General features: G+C 40.4%; 1 non-coding gene across 1 annotated transcript; it reads right to left on the reverse strand.

Moving 5' to 3' along the window:
• Window positions 1–10500: 10500 nt before the first annotated feature.
• Window positions 10501–10607, reverse strand: LOC141650801 (small nucleolar RNA R71). The gene has a single exon (XR_012546815.1). It is a non-coding gene; the product is annotated as a small nucleolar RNA R71 (small nucleolar RNA).
• Window positions 10608–11197: the final 590 nt, after the last annotated feature.

Consider the following 11197-nt stretch of genomic DNA (forward strand, 5'->3'; position numbering starts at 1 on the left):
AAGTCTTGGGTGCAACAATTAGGAGGGAATCTCGTTTGATTTGTTCTTTTACGCCGCACTATAAAGGACCCGAGGTTGATTCTTAATCCTTATTGTTTCTTTATTGTTTTTCGTTTATGACAATATTTCACATGTTAAATTTACGTTATAGTCCTAAATTTAAAGGGTCTTATACGGATATTACCCCACAAGTGGTATCAGAGCGAGGCCACGTAAATTTTCATTGTGATTTTTCATAAAAACGATTTGAGACGATCTCGGATTGCCTAGAAAACCGTGAGGCAGCAACTTTTTCTCTCGGCTGAAATTTTTCTTTTTTTGTTGCGTTTTCGTGCTTTGAAAACCGTGCGGCCAAACGTGTTTTTGTTTGTTTTTGTTTACGTTTTCAATTTAATCTTTCACATATTGTTATTTTATACGGAGATTATAGCAATATGTCAAGTTTTGTATTTTATAGAATTGATTTTATGCGGTTTTGATCAAAATCAAAGTAGGTTTTGCATTGTCAAACTGTTTTCACGAGGGTTTGGAATTTTCAGCCATGTTTGCATTCGATCGAGCGTATTTCTACTCGATCGAGTGCTATTTCTGTCTTGTTTTTGCTCGATCGAGTCCATGATGTACTCGATCGACCCCTTTTAAACCTCGATCGCTCGATCGAGACCTCCTCGTACTCGATCGAACAGTCTTTGTTGATATAGGTCCTCGATCGACCTCATGTTTAGTCGATCGAGCACCTCTTGATTGGCAAACCCCTCGATCGAATGGCAGCCTCATTCGATCGAGCCCTTTTGTTCCTCGATCGAGCACTTATGTCCCTGGATCGAGGGATTTTGTTTTGGCAGCTTTGAAAATTTATTCTTTTTGCTTTAAATTTTCTTTTGGCCTTATTATGTACTTTATACTGATATTGTACACTCGCTATGATTGTGAAACGGTTCACACACGTACCATTAAGTTATTTTAAAGCGTATTTAAAGTAACGGACTGTATTAGATTAAAATTGAATTGATAGAAGCGGTTTTATCACATGAATTTTAATCATTAAAAGGTGGTTTGGATAAATTTCACATAATTACGGAATTATGTCACGAATGAATTTGTTTTTAGTTGATGCATTTTATTTATCGTTAATTATGAATGTTTTTGAATGCTTTTTATTACGTATTTATTTATTTTGCAAACAGTTGTAACTTAGTGTGGCCTTAGTAGAACGTGTTACCGTAATGATGGAACACGGTCTTGGTTGTATTTTGAGATCTCGTATCTCCATTTTATTTCTTTTAATTACAGTTTTTAATTAGAATGTAAATAGGTTTATATTTGTAATTTTAAATTGTAATTTTTGAGAAGACCAAAGATGGAGACCGGATGCTCACTCCCGCTACTTGGATCAAGATGGAACATCAAGACAAGCTTCTCGGGTCCAACGGTGGATTCCAAAGTTGTTTTATGTTTTATTTTACTAGGATAGGCCACACTAGGAATTTTTATTTACGTATTGCATTCAATTTTTATTTTATCGTAACGATAGTATGCATCATTTTCCGCCTAAAAACCAAACCACCTAATTATTGCATGAAAACTGACACATATAGAGGTCACGAGTTAGTTTTTCTTTGACATTCTCATGTCACACGTTTTATTTAAGCCATCACCCAAATTAATTCATTCACGCAGACGCTAGTTATTCGTTCACTTAATATGAATTATAATTTAGTTGATGGGATCTTCCTCGTATAAACAAAAATTGAGAACGGTCTTTATAGGTCAAACTCCAATGAGTCCCTTCTTCGTCGGTAGGCATAATATGACCCCTTCTACGTCGGGTAAGTTGGAACCGATTGACCTATTTTATCTCAACACTATGGTCACTCGTACGATCCTGTGACTGTGGTGGACTATAGATAGGATTTACGGAAATCTATCGACCAAGAGTTCTTACGGAAGAATTAGCAAAACAGTTGGCTTATCAATTTACTGAAATTGAATCTTGGGATCACTTGTATCATTCTTGAGGGAGATCAATTATGCAAGTGCGAGAGTCTACATGTTTAAAATGAATTTTAAAATAGACTTAAATCACCTCGATGAGTTGCTTATTTCGTTTTGTTTTCCTTTCTTTTCAGTGTAGATCACGAACTTTTAAACTGCTAATATCGAATGGCTGGTTCTACTGATAACCCAATGCCAAGTGCCACATTGGACCGTGAGTCCCGGCTTCGGATCTTCATGAATCGGATGAATCGGTCTACTCGATCGAAGAATGATGGATCAAACTTCGCGGACCGGGAGGCGGCATTACGGAATCTTGCCGCTGGCGACGGAAGCTCAAATATCTCTTGGAGCCCATCCCGGCAAACCCAGGTCCCACGGCTAGATTTCTTTGAAATCACCAAGTTTAATGATTTACGTATGGAAGCGGGTGCGATTAAAAACGTACTCATTTTTGCAATGGAACCCAATTTGCGGAAACGCTTCATAGCCCATGGTGCGAACAAGATTTTCACCACGCTCACTAAGGAATTCTCGAAAGCACCGAGAATCGTGACCTATGAGCATACCACTCGCTTCTTTGATGCGAGACTCCAGAAGGGCCAACCGGTTAGCCCACACATTCTCAGCATGATTGAGAATGTCGAGAAGCTGGAGACCTTTGATTGTAAGATCAGCGAGAACATTGTGATCGACCGCATACTTCACTCACTCCACGATGGTTATTCGCAATTTAGAGCGAATTACTATATGAATGATTTGAAGAAAACTCCCCATGAACGGCACTCCCTCCTCGTACAGACCGAGAAGGACATGAAGTTCGGTGGGAGCATGAAACAGGATGTTCTCGTTGTGACAAACAAGGGAAAGGGTAAGGGCAAAGCTCGGCAAACCTAGCGGTAGGTAAGGCGAAGTTCAAGAAGTCGGGTTCAGGTAAGAGTGGGCCTGGTGAGTCGAGCACCTCATCGGGCACGACAAAGAGCAAGAATGAAAACATGGAATGCCATCACCGCCACAAGATGGGCATTGGAGACGCACATGTCTGTTTATCATGAGGACATAAAAGCGGTCGCGTTAAACTGTTGGTATGTCTTCTTCTTCTACTTTTATTCATATGATTGAGATTAACCACGCAAGTTACGGAACTTGGGTACTTGATACTGGTTGTGGTTCTCATCTGTGTAATCATGTGCAGGGCCTCCGAAATCTCGAGCCTCTCGTAAAGGGTGAGGTTGACCTGCGTGTCGGGAATGGAGCAAGAGTGGCTGCCGTCTCGAGGGGAACATATGTGATCCAGCTTCCTAGCGGATTTGAGTTATCATTATATGATTGCTATTATGTACCCAGTCTTTCGAAAAACATTATTTCAGTTTCTGCACTTGACAAACTTGGTTTTTCATTTGTAATAGAGAATAATACTTGCATTTTCTCATTACACGATATGATTTATGGCAAGGCAGTCTCCATGAACGGAATTTATGTTTTAGATCAGACCACCGAAATATTACACGTAATGAATAAAAAGGTAAAGGTTGGTGACAAAGATCAAACGTATCTATGGCACTGCCGTATGGGACACATTAATGAAAAACGCGTAAAACAGCTCATTAAAAATGGAGCTATCTCGGCCTTTGATTTTCAATCATTTGGCACGTGTGAATCATGTCTCATCGGTAAGATGACTCGGATTTCCTTCAAAGGTGTTGGAATGCGTGCTGCTGACCTATTAGGGCTCATACACACGGATGTATGTGGTCCTATGTCAATCACCGCAAGAGAAGGCTATAGGTATTTCATCACTTTCACGGACAACTTAAGTAGATATGGATATGTCTACTTAATGAAGCACAAAAGTGAATCCTTTGAGAAATTCAAGGAATACCAGAATAGGGTGCATAACCTATTAGGTAGGAAGATTAAAACACTGCGTTCGGATCGTGGTGGCGAGTATCTTTCTCACGAGTTTGATCAACACCTAAAGGACTGTGGGATTGCCCTACAGTTAACTCCACCTGGAACACCTCAGTTGAATGGTGTGTCCGAACGGAGAAATCGAACACTACTTGATATGGTTCGATCCATGATGAGTCACACCGTGTTGCTTGACTCATTGTGGGGTTATGCTCTTCGTCATTTGCTCTAATACTTAACCGAAGTCCGTCTAAAGCTGTTGACAAGACTCCATATGAACTATGGAAGGGAACGGTCCCTAACTTGTCATTTATACGGGTTTGGGGCTGCGAGGCTTATGTCAAGTGGAGACAAGAGGATAAGCTCGGCCCGCGATCGGTCAAGACATACTTTATAGGTTATCCTAAAGGAACACTTGGTCATTACTTCTATTCGCCAACCGAACAACGTGTTTTTGTTGCGGCTAGTGCGACATTCTTAGAGAAGGAATTTCTCGAGAATGCAAAGAGTGATAGAACCTTCGACCTGTCGGAGATTCCAGAACCAAGTACCGAGCATTTATTGGAGGAAACTGTTCCTTCAATCCCGGCTGCGGTTAATATTCCTGAGGAACCTAGGAGGTCGGGAAGAGTCTCTATTCCTCCAGACAGATACATTGGTATGGTCGAGGAACATGACATAGATGACGTTCTACTCTTAACGAGTAGTGAACCCGCAACCTATAAAGGTGCCATGACTAGTTCTGACTCAAAGCTATGGCTTGAGGCCATGCAATCCGAGATGGACTCTATGTATGAGAACAACGTATGGGATCTTGTTGACTTACCTGCTAAGGTTCGTCCCCTTCAATGCAAATGGCTTTACAAGATAAAGCATTCTGTGGAAGGTCAACAAGATATCTATAAAGCACGACTAGTTGCTAAAGGTTTCACCCAAGTGCCAGGTTTGCACTACGATGAAATTTTCGCACCCGTAGTCATGCTGCGTTCCATTCGGATTATCTTAGCGATCGCCGCGTTTCATGACTATGAAATTTGGCAAATGGATGTGAAAACCGCCTTCTTAAATGGCTTTTTGGAGGAAGAGTTGTACATGGTACAACCCGAAGGTTTCATCGATCCACAACATCCTAAGAAAGTATGCAAACTTAAGCGTTCCATTTATGGACTTAAGCAAGCATCTCGGAGTTGGAATCATCGCTTCGACCAAGTGATTAAAGAAAATGGATTTACTCGATCGGTCGAGGAACCATGTCTTTATATCAAGTCGAGTGGGAGCAAGATTGTCTTCCTAATATTGTATGTCGATGACATACTCCTGATTGGAAATGACATACCTCTCTTAACTTCGGTGAAAGTATGGTTGAAAAACCATTTCCAGATGAAAGATCTGGGAGAGGCACAAAGAATTCTAGGCATCCGTATCTATCGAGATAGATCACGACGGATGCTATCTCTCGATCGGGGAGTCTTACATAGACAAAGTCCTAGAGAGATTCAAAGCATGACTAATTCCAAGAAGGGGTTTCTTCCTATGGCTCCAGGGGTGCATTTGAGCAAGTCTCGGTCACCGAGAGACAGGAAGAAAAAGAGCGCATGACACGGATTCCTTATGCTTCGGCTATAGGATCAATCATGTATGCCATGATATGCACACGTCCAGACGTGGCATATGCATTGAGTATGACAAGTCGATTCCAACAGCATCCAGGTGAATCACATTGGTTAGCTGTCAAGAACATTCTTAAGTACCTCCGGAGGACTAAAGATTGGGCATTGACTTATGGAGGCGAACAAAAGCTATGCGCAACCGGTTACGCAGATGCTAGCTTCCAAACGGATCGAGATGACTCGAAATCTCGGTCTGGATTCGTTTTTACTCTTAATGGCGATGATCAGTGGAAGAGTTCGAAACAAAACATTAACAGATTCTACGACCGAGTCCGAGTACTATGCCGCGTCTGAAGCTACAAAGGAAGCGATATAGATGCGTCAATTCTTACATGGGCTATCTGTAGTGCCCAGTTCGAATGACCCGATCACCATCTATTGCGACAATAGTGGTGCCATCTTCCAAGCTAAGGAACCAAAGTCTAGCAACAAGTCTAGACATGTACAACGGAAAGCTCATCTAATCCGGGATTACGTGGAGCAAAAGGAAGTAGTGATAGAAAAGATTGCTACAGATGATAACATAGCAGATCCTCTCACTAAAGCATTACGACAAGATAAGCATGAAGGGCATGTTAATTCCATGGGAATTAAACGTGTTCCTAAGTTGTAGTACTCTTTTATGGATCAGATTCATTCCCTTTTGTACTCTACACAACATCATCGTTTTGATATTATATATATATTTTGTTTTTCATGTGGATTTGTACGACAAATTTTGAACACCACAAAGTGAACTGAACGAACATTATATTTTTTCAGTCCTTAATTGCCCACATGAGCTGATAACTCTGGCAATTATTTTGTGACGTTGGTTGATGGTGGGTTCAACGAGCCATAAGTCAACCGGTTGGTGACCAATCACGAGAGGCGATTTATACGGATATCTCGTAGGACACAATTGTGACATCGACGTGGAGTCCTAAATGTTTTATAACATTCGGTGCCGGTCGTGGATAGGACCTCCATGGTGATCCTAAGAGTCGATTCTTTTGACTATCGACTGTCTCTTGAGACTAAGGCGGATTTTGGGTGACTTTGGTTTCTTTCTCACGGTCATCCGTAACAGGGGGCCAAGTAGATTTTTTTTCGGGTCATTTCATGCGTGCTTAGATCGGAAGGAGTTCGAGTTGAAGGAAATATTCAGCCTTTATCGGGTACTCGATATTTCTCAGGGCCACTCGAGGAGTCAGAATCGAAATGCATGGCCATGCTCGGATCTGATTCGTTTTATCGTTAAGTTACTCTCTAGTCGGGGAAACCACTCTTGATCCAGATCGATTGTAAAATACGACCTTTGTGGATCCAGATCTGCAAATTGTTTTACATTGAGTGGTAGAAATTTTAAATGAATATGAGAATCGGTTATCGCACATACACTTGTACGGACAAGTGGGAGTTGTTGGAGCTTGTGTCCTCCAGTTAGTGCGGATAACGTCATTGCACATACACTTGTACGGACAAGTGGGAGCTTGTTGGGGTTGGTGTCCTTAACAGTTAGTGCAAGGACTTATAAACCTCTAAAAGGATCAAAGGGCATACTTTTGGTATTATTATCAGTTGATCCACGTTTATCAATAACGGTTGGCTTGCTAGATAAGTTTGACGTTATTGTCATACAGATGGCGGTGATCAACTGGTCCCTAAAAGTCACACCTATAGGATACGTTTGAGAGATGTGACAAGTATGAAAATACGATCATGTAGATGCCAAATTTGACTAACCGGTTAGTCCGAGTTATTTGACTAGTAATTAGTCAAAATATGATGTTGAGATATTATATTTAATACGGATTAAATATTATGGGCTAAGGCGAATTAACCAGTTAATTCGTAAAATTAAATATAAGCGTTTTATATTTGATTAATGTATATTGAATTAATTATACAATATCGTCTTTGTCGGACATGTATTAATACTTCAACTAACCCGTGTTATTAGTTGATGTTTTAATAGCCGATAACCGATGACGATTTATAATAAACCGCGTCATATACATTTAGCAATTTTCGAGCCAGTCCACGAGGTAAAATTAAGAGGAAGTGGAAGCCCACTTCCCCATGCATACCCTCGGTCCGGCCGAACCAAACAAAAGGAGAGACTCCCTCTCCTTTTGACCTAGACAATTTTCATTTGACAGAAAAATAGGGTTTTGGAGATCATTTCTCTCTGAAACTGAGATCTCACATCTCGAGAAAACTCACATCAAGTTCTCCCAATATTGCAAGGCAATCGGAGAACACCTTCTAGCACAAGGGCATTTCTCGGACAAGTCTTGGGTGCAACAATTAGGAGGGAATCTCGTTTGATTTCTGTTCTTTACGCCGCACTATAAAGGACCCGAGGTTGATTCTTAATCCTTATTGTTTCTTTATTGTTTTTCGTTTATGACAATATTTCACATGTTAAATTTACGTTATAGTCCTAAATTTAAAGGGTCTTATACGGATATTACCCCACAGAATTTCCCCCTCTTCCGTGCATATTTGGAAGATTTATGACGATATTGGATGGACTAGTATGAAGAGGAGGCAAGAACGAGAGCCAACAACACAAGAATAAGGGGTATGCAAGAGGAGGAAAAGCAAGGAAGCCATTACATGAAGAAATTACTCGGAACCAAACTGAGAGTTGCTCCTTTGGCTCTGAAAGTATGCTAGATGAAACAGCGTCGAAAAATCAAGTGATCTAGGCTTTTGAATCACTCCAATAGGAGTCCGGATGAGAAAATGACGTCCGTTTTACAATCCGAGCTCAAATAAAGAAGTTGTCCGCCAATCCGCTCATCCCGAGACTCAAGACGCTCGTCCCCTGAGACAAGACGCTCGTCCTGCCTTCCAGGACGCTCGTCTTGAGGCCTTAAGATCCGAGCGTCCCGTGCTTGATCCGCTCGTCTCCCCCTGCTACAGGACGAGCGTCCCAACCCCTTGGCCGCTCGGATTCCTCTTCAGTGCCAACCGTCCCTACTGCCTAGACGCTCGGGATGCGCATATTTTTTGAAAGACTAGCTAAAAGGAGACCCGCATCTTTTCTTGAGAAGAGCGATTCCTCAAGGACTTAATCGTCATTTAAGCCCTTAGTAACCCTAATTTGTGCACCTAATCCCCACTATATATACCCCATTTGTAAAGCTCTCTTAATCAAGTTTCCTTAGATTAAATCAAGCTTTCTTAGATTAAATCAACTTTCCTTAGATTAGATTAGGAGTAGATTAAAATAGATTATCCTTTAATCTTTCCACAAAATTACACATTAATCTTTCCTTAATTTTTGTTCAAGTTTATTATGGAGTAATTCAAGTTTATTATTGGGTACTTAGAAGATCATTTTGGTTTATTGGGAGATTGACAACCTTCAATCAATCATCAAGTACTTCTTTTATTCTTTGCTTTATTATTTGGAATCATCTTCATAGGTATAATCTCTTTTACTCTTACTTTAATTATTGTTAATCTTTCTTACTTGTTCATCATGTTTGGCTTTGTTAGTATGATTGACAACCTTATTAACATGTTAAACTTGATCATGAGTGAGTAGTTTCTTTAGCTAGGATTAATGGGTAATTAAGGGAAACCAACATGGGGATTGATTCATGCTTAATCTAATATATTCACATAATTTATTTGCTTACTTGTTGTGATTCCAACTTATGCACATGTTATGTTTGATGAAATGCTAAGCCTATGAATCCTTGCATTTTCACCCATCACCTATCTCTTCAATGAGACTTGTAAGACATAAACCAACTCGAGTCTCATTAAACCATGCATAATGTTGAATAAGGAGGATTAAGTCGACTTGTAGGTGTTGTACAATCTAATCGATTCGGCTCCGGGACCCAAACCTTCTTAGGGATTGTAAGATATACACTAACTCGATCCCATCACAATAATAATTGCTTGCCTATAATTGAGAACATGTTTGTATGATCAACTCCCATGATTTCCTTATGAACCCATGACATCCTAGCACTTTTAATCATTTGTTTACATCCTTACTTTTATTGCTTGTTTTACTTTATTGCTTGCATTAGTTTAGAACACAACTACAAACCCCAACAATTGTGACACTAGCATAAATTGAGATAGATAGACTTAGAACCCAAAGCACACCGTCCCATGGATCGACCTCGACTTACCACTAACTAGTTGTTTGTTGAGAATTATAAATGTGTTTGATTGGGAGACCCGACGACATCACCCAACAAAATGGCGCCGTTGCCGGGGACGGTGTTAACTTGATTTGATTTTCTTTGATTGTTATTAGTTGTGTCTTTCTTTGCCTTGGGGAAGTAAAAATCCTCAAGGTTCGTTCTAATTGTTTTCGAGTTGTTTGATATTTTGCATGTCTAGAAGATCACAAGGTAACTTGTTACCCATTGATCACGAAATTGAAAGAACTTTGACAACCAATAGAAGACTTGCTAGAAATACTTTGAGAGGTATTGGTGAGGTTGTAGATATTTAACCAAATACTATTGAGTTCATCAACCCTTTTGCAAGAGAAGGTGAGGAGAACCCAACACAAAATCAATCACACAATCAACCCACAATGCCTAAGGTTTCATCACATTCCGTACCAACCGAGGAGAACCTACCCAATGGAACTCCCACACCACAACACTTAACCGGAAATTTCATTGCAAAATCCGCATTTATCCAATTAGTCGAAAGAAGCCAATTTGGGGGGATGCCTAGTGAAGACCGTCATTCCCACATAGAGACTTTTTGTGACTATTGTGATGCGATTTCACAAACCGGAGTGACTCAAGACCAAATTCGATGGATCTTATTTCCTTTTTCTCTAATTGGTACCGCGAAACAATGGTTGAAGAGCCTTGATAAGGCTACTCTTGGAATTGACTCTTGGAAGAAGTTGGCTCTAGCTTTCTACAAAAAATTCTACCCTCCGGAAAAGACTAACATGCTAAGAGCTCAAATTACGGGTTTTAAGCAAAGGGACGAAGAATCTTTGTATGAAGCTTGGGAGCGATTCAAAGGAATTTGCCGCTCATGTCCTAATCATGGACTTAGCGAGTGGTTCTTGGTACAACAATTTTGGAACGGTCTTTATGAAGACTCAAGAAACATTCTCAACATGGGATCAAAGAGTATGTTCACCGAAGTTGACGATAATCAAACTTGGAACAAGATCGAGGAAATGGCGGTCCATAATTCACAATATAGTAGACCCCGCAAGGCTACTAGAGGAGGAAAACATGAAGTGGACTCTATTACTCAATTGGGTGCTCAACTTAGTGCTCATATTGATACCATCAACTTGAAGTTTGAGAAGGCTATGGCTAAGCTTGAAGAAGCCTCAAAATCACCAAAGCATCATGTTAATGCCATGGTGGCATCTTCATCCATCCCAAGTGGGATATGTGAGAATTGTGGAACTTTGGGACATGACCAAAGTGAATGTAGGGGAACAAATGAGCAAGTGAATGCTTTTCAAGCATACAAAAGTGGTACCCCTTATTCCAACTATTACAATGAAAACACCAAATTCCATCCAAATCTCTCATACAAAAGCCAAAATGTTCAAAACCCTCAACCAACATACACCCCACCTCCCATGAGAAACCAAAACCAAAGACCCTTTTACAACCAAAACCAAG

The sequence above is a fragment of the Silene latifolia genome, chromosome 3 (assembly GCF_048544455.1).
Source record: "Silene latifolia isolate original U9 population chromosome 3, ASM4854445v1, whole genome shotgun sequence".
NCBI classification, from domain to species: Eukaryota; Viridiplantae; Streptophyta; class Magnoliopsida; order Caryophyllales; family Caryophyllaceae; genus Silene; species Silene latifolia.